Genomic DNA, 8,689 nt, shown 5'->3' with positions numbered 1-8,689 from the left:
GAAGGATTTATAAACTCAAATCATTGCCTCAGATCACAAAGTCTGATTTAAAAAAACTGGCCTTTGGAGTTCAACAGGCTATGCTCTAATCAGATCATATTCATTCTTCCATTCGGTGAAATGGATTTTAGCTTGAACAATCATTTATTCAATTCTCTGCAGAGTACAGCTTAGACTTAGATATATGCAGGTTATTCTGTCATTCAGGTTTAATTCTGTTTTTGATGCTGGAGGCTGCTGACATAGTGGAGTCCCGGATGGAAACCTAGGCTGCGCACACACAGGGGGTTCAGGACCAGGTGCATCCAGCCTTGTCTGAATGGCTGACAGTGGGGAGTCACCAGCAACTGATTTTCTGGAGGTTATTTGAAAGCCTCATTGTGAGGAGCTCACCCACGAAGAAGGAAAAGTTACGGAATGAAATCTTGGTGTGAATACAATGTGGCATTTTGAATTTAGGAGTGTGATTTATGGCTCAACCCTCTTAGCATCAATTAAGTTATCTGTGAACTCAGACCAGAACCATTTTTCTTTTTCATGCTACTTGCATACTGATGACAGAAATAACTGTAGACCTTTAGAAAGTTGCTCTTCCAAGTTGCTCAAAATAAAGAGAAACCCCTGCAATTTCCGAAATGTGTCCAAGTTGCTCAAAATAAAGAGAAACCCCTGCAATTTGCAAAATGTGTAAGCTACTCCCAGGTGGTTCTTGGTCCATAGTTTCTCTTTCCTACAGCCTCTTCCTCAGGAAAACAATCTCCCCACATGACTACTAAACCCAGGACTGCTGGCTGACGGCCCTTCAACACACCTTCTTCCTTCCTGCCAAAATCCTGATTTTGCTCAGCTATCTGTCCCTGCACCACACAGCGCACATGAGTAAGAGGAAACTGACACCATCTCCAGTACCAGGTGTGGATAATAATTAGCCTAAAGGAATCATCACATGGAATTCTCTCGGCAACTATTACTGATGCAGGAGTGGGCTTCTGACTTTAGTTGGCTCAATGAGATTAAAGTGAAAGACATATTCCTTCCTTGAGAGCAGTGATTTCTCTCTCTCCCCCCCTTCCCCCTCCTTCTTCCCCTCCCTCCCTCTCCCCCTCCTTCTAGATGTGAACAAGAGACCACATGGCTATAGTCGCTGCTGGCAGCCATCTTAGGACCAAAACAAGAAGGACCATTAGGATAAAGCAAACACTCGATAGACAGCAGAGCAGAAAGACAGAAAAATCTGGGTCTCTGCTATTGTAGCTTGAGCCCATGAATCAAATCACCCTGCAGTTTACTGCCATACTTCGTGTTATGCGAAATAATACAGTTCCTTATTGTTTAAGCCTAGACGAGTCATGGCTTCTGTTACTGCAGTTGAAACCATACCAACAGATATATTATGAAAATAGCTAATTATGAAACTACGAACACAAAATTTTGTGTTGTACTCAAACAAAAAAAGTTAACTTGACTCATTTAGTGATTTACGTAATTGTTATCACACTGAATAATTAGATATAAATTATAAACAATGCACACAAATGACTAATTTCCCAGGGAGACGGTGGGAGAAGGTGACATGGAGCAATGAAAAGCTTACCTTATTCAGAACTATGGATGGAAATGTTCTACCCCACTTACTTCTAAGAAAAGGAGCTCCACATACATTTGTGATCAATAATCAGCTCCCAATTGGAAAGGGACTGTTGCGTATTGAGTACTTACTGGAAGACGAGCAGTCTCCTGGGTGCTTTTTATATAGTTGGAGTCATGCAGTCATTGAGAGCAGTAGATGTGGAAGAGTGGCTTAGAACTTGTTCCATTGGGGCACGTGCTGGACGCAGCCAATTTTGAATTGAAAGAGCAGATGGGGTATACATCTTCTCTACTCCGCTTCACCCAAATTCCACACTTGGATTCCCAAGATGACTGTTCTCTTAGCGAAATCAATCTTTCCCAGAGCACAGCCACTTTGCCCCAAGGGGCTGGTTCCAGAGGAACTTCTGATATCAGCCACATACAGTGTCAGAATCAGCCCTCCCACATAAAACTCTTAGGCCCCGGTGTTAAGGCTGGATCAACAGCTGAAATAGCTACCCTTTTTTGTCAAGGTAAATTTATTTCAGGTGCTGCATTGCTTCTCGATGAAACCTGACTGGTGCAATCCCAGAAAGCCCCATCGGGTCTCACCAAGTTCTGTTCTCAGGAACAGTGTTGAATCTGTGGTCCCTTATTCCCCAGAAGTCCTCTGGGCTCCTAGGTAACGCTTTTGAGATCCTGACTTGATCAAGTTTAAAAAGCACTAATCTAAGAGTGCCTGCTTTCCTATGCTTGAACAACCAAGGGGGCTGCACAAGTGATTCAGCACTTTATAAAGGATTGTTAACATTTATATAAAACAACACATATTCAAATTATACACGTGTATGTATGTAAAATCAGATCATTACACAAATGTTCCATATCTTTTTAAAGGTCTCATGGAATTCCATCTATAAGAATACCATAATTTACTAAATCAATCTTCTAACGATGAACTTTTAGATTGTTTCTCTTTTTTCTCTTCTATAAATATTTCCTCACAACACCAAATGCATAAGTTTAAACGTTCCTGGTAACATTTTAAAAGAACTGTTCAAACTGACCTTGGGGAAATCCAGAATCATTGTAAATGAATGTGGGGACTATTGTGGAACGTGTCACTAAGTCTACCAGAGATTACGAGCCAGAACCACATAGCTGCTCCTTTTCAGGGCAAACGCTACCCGCGTAATGGACCCTAATTCCTCTTCTTTGACCGTTTCCTTGCTGTGTCCTGTTGGGCCCTATTAGCCTCCCACATCTACTTCCTCAGCTTTTCGTGTTTCCTCTGCTCTTCCCCCAAGTGACTCCTAACCAAGGCCTTGCTCCGATTCCGCCAGCCAAGCACTGGGGTGCTTCAGGGAGCCCAGTCCACGGCTCTCTGCTTTACTTCCTCAGCCTTTTTTGGAACTGACAGCTTGCCCCAGCCCAGCTCTCTGTGACCACACGAGGGTTTGAAATTGTTCTGAGTACGGCAGGAGTTATGGGAAGGCTGAAGAGCAGTGCTGAGGCCGGGAAGTTGAAAACTTAGGGAAAACCCGCCATTGGGCTGCACCCACCGGCCCTGCAAGGCCTGTACTTGCCCAGCTTTAAGACCCAAGAAGGGGCCTGGAACCAGCAACAGAGACATCAGTGGTTTAATGCGTGGGGGAAACTTGCGTGTCTGAAGCAAGGTCCTGGAGCGACACCCCACCGTGTACAGCTGACTGCGGACAGGACATGGCGGCGTTCTTCGCGTTCTTCGCCGAAGATTGCTAGTTATAGGGGGAATTGACAGCAGGTGGGCTCATTAGTCACCAGGGAAACCAGCAGAGGGGTACGCCCCTTCCGGCCCCTTTGATGAGAACAATCACCAGCTGGGGCCTGGGGCAAGTACTAGGCAAGTCAGTCAAGTGCCTAGGGCTTAGGTGAAGCACGCACTGGTCGAGAAGGGGATTACAGAGAGCAAGAGAACAGCCATGTTGAGTGGCCTGACCATACACCCACCTTCAGAGCACAGATCCCACTCTTTCCCGAGGTGCCTTTTAGCGATGATACTTGATATTCTACTTTATTTCCTTTTTGCCCCAGGCTAATGTTTCAGCGACTGCACCTGAGCTGCAAGTTTCATTTATTTTTATCTTGTGTTGGTAAGCATCTGGACCCTACATTTTGAGAGGCACTGGCTTCTGATTCTATTAGTCCTTCTAGCCCTCCTTAGAGCTCCTGGAGACCCAGGTGCTGCCCCTGCCTCTGCTCTCGCGGTAATGAAGAGGCCGTGCTGCTCAGTCATTTAGTCATTCATTCATATTCATAGAAAAGCATAAAGACAGTTTGCTTAATTACACGGCTTGATGCTGCCATGTGTCTCCCAATTTTCCGTGTGTGGTTTCATCAGTGTAACAGTCACTCTCCATGAATTTAAGACCTTTAATTGCTGGGGAAATTTCTCCAGGAGAAGTAAGATGCAAAGAGGGAAATTGACTTCCAGGATTCCATTTAAAGGATGCTTATTTGACTCTGGTCTTATTGAGGTTGAGATTTGCATGTACAAACCAAAATTAAACTTCTGGTTTGCATTCTTCATTTGCTAATGAAAGTTTGTATTTACCTGCAGGTGAAGATTTAGACCTCACTCTCTCCTGAGATCACTGTGAAAGAAGGGAATGAATAATTGGATGGTCTCTAAAACATGGAGAGAAAAATGCAGGTTTTCACCATAAAATTGAATTACGGGAATCTATCAGTTAATGTTTACAGGTTGTGAGGAAGTAGAGTGTAGCCTCTGTGACTTTCCTCCGAGTGCACTGAACAAATCCAGCCGTTCTAGGTTTGTTGGGTAGAATGCTTCGCGATCTCAGTGTGGAGTCTATAGGATTTCAAAACAACAGCTGGGGGGACTTCCCTGGAGGCCTGGATTATTCTCCATTACCATAATGATCAAAACATTTTTTTTTCTTTTAAAAACTCTATATAAGCCTCAGCATATAAAATGTCCTAAAACAAAATAATCCTTTCAGTTATTCTGTTATAAACTGTATGGGTCACTACTTGTGATCCCAAATTAAAATCTGTCCTGTTACTTGGGATAGATTTTTTTAATAATAATACACACACACACACACACACACACAAAAACACATACACAAGATTTTAATAATTTTTATTGGTTTCTGGGACATTTTTCATTCCTACTTTGGTGGTTAATCAGAATTTTAAAACCCGTAACTAAGAGGTTCTTTCTCTTCCCAATAAACACTTGTATTTAAAATATTTAAAACATTGATGATCAAATTCTTCAAACATGCGCCTGCTTTGCTCTGGGAAATACACAATCAATAGTTGGGGCAGCATGTGTTTCTGCTCATCCCATTCCTGAAAAGACACTGAAATTCCCCTTCATGTGAATAGTAATCACAATGTTCAAGTGAGAACATAGGAGCTTAATGTTGGTCAGGTCTGCCTGGTCTTTGAGTCTCTTCAGTCTCCTTTGTAGGGCTGGGGTCACTTGACCTCACTTTGAAAGCTCAGTCTCATTCCAGGCTCTCAAAGAAGTTGTGACTTCAGCTGGGTCTATGTAAACACTTACAGCTCATGACTGTACTGCTCCACACAGCACCAAGTCACCCACACTTCAGCATGGCTCTGATTATTTACATTGATACTTGTCCAGTTAGATCTCTGAATATCATTAATTTCTTTCAAGTGCTCTCCTTGTCTAAGTCAATAAACAATTATGATGAACTTCCCAGTATCAAGTATATGTAGTGTAAGATGTATGCTACCAGTCATGGTGTTGGCACGTTGTAGATGCTTACTACCCATTTGTTGCCTTAAATTGAATTATGTAGATGCCATTTTTCCTAATAGACTGGACTCCCTCTCTGTTTCCACAGATGGATGGACCCTCACCTCAACTTCCTTCTCACAGTGCCTGCTAAATGCAGGAAGAAGTTTTAGTGCTGGGTTCCAATCTCTTTGGGTCTCCTAAGTGCCACTCTATTGATTATGTCATACCAGTAATAAGACATGGTCATATTAATTTTCATAAAATCCCAAACATATGTAACTGATATAAGAAATTAAAGGACAGCAATTCGTACTCATCGTATCCATTGCCATTTCCGATCAGTGAGCAGAAGTACAGTGTGAGGTATAACCTAGGAGAACAATATGAAATGTGGGTAAACTTAGCAAATGCTCAATTTGAAAGAAGCTGTCGTTCACCATTTGGCTTGAGCTGGTTACCAATATGGAAACTGGGGGCTGGTCAGGCTGAAGACCTTCTAAAGAACCTTTTGAAGATGCTCAGAAAGATGAGCATCTTCCACCAGAAGCTGAGAGGCTGGCGCTTTTGTCCACTGGTTTTCATCCCTCACTGTCTTAATGTATTAAGATAGTTTTTTAAATTAGTCAAATGGCAAAATTAGGCAAACCTTCTTAACAAAACCACTAGCAAAGCTCATAACTGTCAAACCATAATTCAAGTGCAGGGATTATTTTTGCAAGGAGCTCTTTGAATGTCTCTCACTTGAATCAGTTAGCTTCGTATTTTGTTATATAGTAGTATAAACCAGAAAAGCCCCATCCTAACCCCAAATACACACAAACACACTGCCAGATTACAGAATATAGAGAAGCATAAAATAATTAAAAAACCAAACTGACCATAGACAGCCTTCTTCGTTTCATCCATATAACCATACGTTGACTAAAATATATCATGCATCTACTACATGACTTCACAGGTATTATAAAATGGACACTAGTTGACTTCAAGGAGTTTCTAATGACTCTGCCATTGCCAAGGTACCCTCAGAGAAACTCCATCATTGTTGATTAAAACAGTGTTTCAACTTTTACCTCACACTCCAGACCTTGAAAATCACGTCTTATGTCTTCAGCTATTATGGCAGGTGACATGGTTGTGGCAATTTCCAAGGTCTAAGAAAGACTAACTCTTAAACTGAAAAAAAAAAAAAACCTGAAAAAGAGGTGACAATAGCAACAATTAAAATACTTGTTTGTTTGTTTAGCTTCTTAGTACTATTAGCTATGACTGGACAGAGGTGTACAGAAACATCTTTAGACAGTATCCCAACAGTCGAAGGGAAGAAATATAATAACAACAACTAAAAGGAAATAAAACAAGGATTAATGAAAATAACTTTTCCAAGTATCATATTGTGTTGGATTTATTGAAAGAAGTTCTTTCAGAATTTAATAACTTCTAATATAGCACAAAATTTATGAATCACAGAAAAAAAAAGTTGTTTCTCTATACTACTCTATACTACCATAAAGGATCCTGTCATTTCAATTCATCTTTTTTCTTCTCAATCTCTCTTATGTAATTTATAAGTATTTAACTCAGCATATAATCATTGCATTTGTAAAATGGAGATAGAAACATCTAAGTATGACCTAGAATGTTTCCCTATGAGATCCAGAATTACCCAAGGACATTAACTCCCTTGAAGTCTATGCTCAAGCTGAGTGGCTTCCCACAGCTTTGAAGAAAGTTGTGAGGCAGAAAAGCAGTCACCTCGGTTTGCTGGAGCTGCGAGGGAAGAAGTGTGCATGGAACTGTCCACCACAGCTGTGCTGAAATCATGGAAGCCAAAGAGGAGACGTGATGCAAGTCTCCACAGGTGGCTGCTACCACTGGTTGATTTGCATAGATTCACCTAATATTATCTCACCTTTTATAACAAATCTATCAGCAGAGGTCACAGTTTTGTGGAGTGGATGGAGTGATCACATTTGGTGGATTTTTATCTTATTTTATTTATTTATTTTTATTTCTTAATTTTTTGACAGCACCGCACAACTTGCAGGATCCTAGTTCCCCGACCAGGGATCGAACCAGGGTCCATGGCATTGGAGGCTCAGAGTCCTAACCACTGGACCTCCAGGGAATTCCCTGGTGGATTTTTATGTCAGAGGAAACAATATTAAATCATGAAGCTGAACATAGTTTAAGGTTAGTATAAATAAGTGGATGGTATTTGAGACTGAGGAGATCTAAGACTTTCAGTGTCCACATGCAACTTATCCTCTTAGTAGTTATCTGTGGCATAAAATGCTTTCTGTCCATTAAATTTAACCATTTGCTAAACATATTCATTCACATCCATTAACAGATACTTTTGGTGGGTCCATTATGTGCCAGGTAGTGTGCTAGTTGTTGCACTTTACTGACCATGGTGCATGAAAACGTGTCTTCATTGATTTTTATAGCATTTTTAGGAGATTTGGGAAAGAGGAATATGCTATTTGGTAAAACCCCACTAAACTAATGACCTGGGATGGGGGCTGAGGAAAAGTGACATTGCTGAAGGTGCTACCCATCATGATATAAGAACAAATGTTTTGGAAGATAAATAGGGTTAGTGGTGGCAAGGTTGTTTTATTCTTGAATAAAGAGGATTCAAAGAACCCACTGTTGTTCACTCAATGCTGCAGTGCTTCAAATGTTATTTTTTATTTTTCTCATGTTCTCCAAGTATGAAAGAATAAGGTCATTCCAGCAAAGTTTGAGATTTACTTAAGCAAGCATTTTCTTTTACATGGCAAGATGAACTTTATCAAATAGAGTCTGTATACTAGAGCAGTGGCCCCAGGAATAAGCCAAATCCACTTCTACAAGAGCTGAACTTTACAGTCCACGTATTTTTGCCTTGCTTATTCCAGGTAAGTTGGAGATTACTTGGAACTACAAAGGTAATGGAGCAATCTGCTTTTCAATGATACACACAAGTATCTGGGTTTACTTTGCTATTGTTCAAAAAGGGACAGACACCTGAAACAATTACTTCAGTGCTGTCCACACTTCAGCCACTTGTTTAAACCTCATGATTTTTCGTCTTATCTAATATCAACATCAAGCGAACTCATTAACATCATTGACATCGTGAATTTGATGAGCTAGTCATATTTGCTCCAATACACATTAAAATGACTATTGAAATGGAAAACGCCTATCTCTGTGTTACTTATAATCATCTCAAAAAACCACACTGGTACATGTTGGGTGCCACTGGATTAAAATGATGTTCTTCTGACCAAGTGGTTAAGAGTCAAGTTGCACCAAAATGAAATAATTTGGAAGACAAAGGAAACTAAAGAGCCAGTC

This window comes from Orcinus orca, chromosome 17, assembly GCF_937001465.1.
Source record: "Orcinus orca chromosome 17, mOrcOrc1.1, whole genome shotgun sequence".
In the NCBI taxonomy this organism is placed as follows: Eukaryota; Metazoa; Chordata; class Mammalia; order Artiodactyla; family Delphinidae; genus Orcinus; species Orcinus orca.
Note: the sequence above shows the minus strand (reverse complement) of the source record.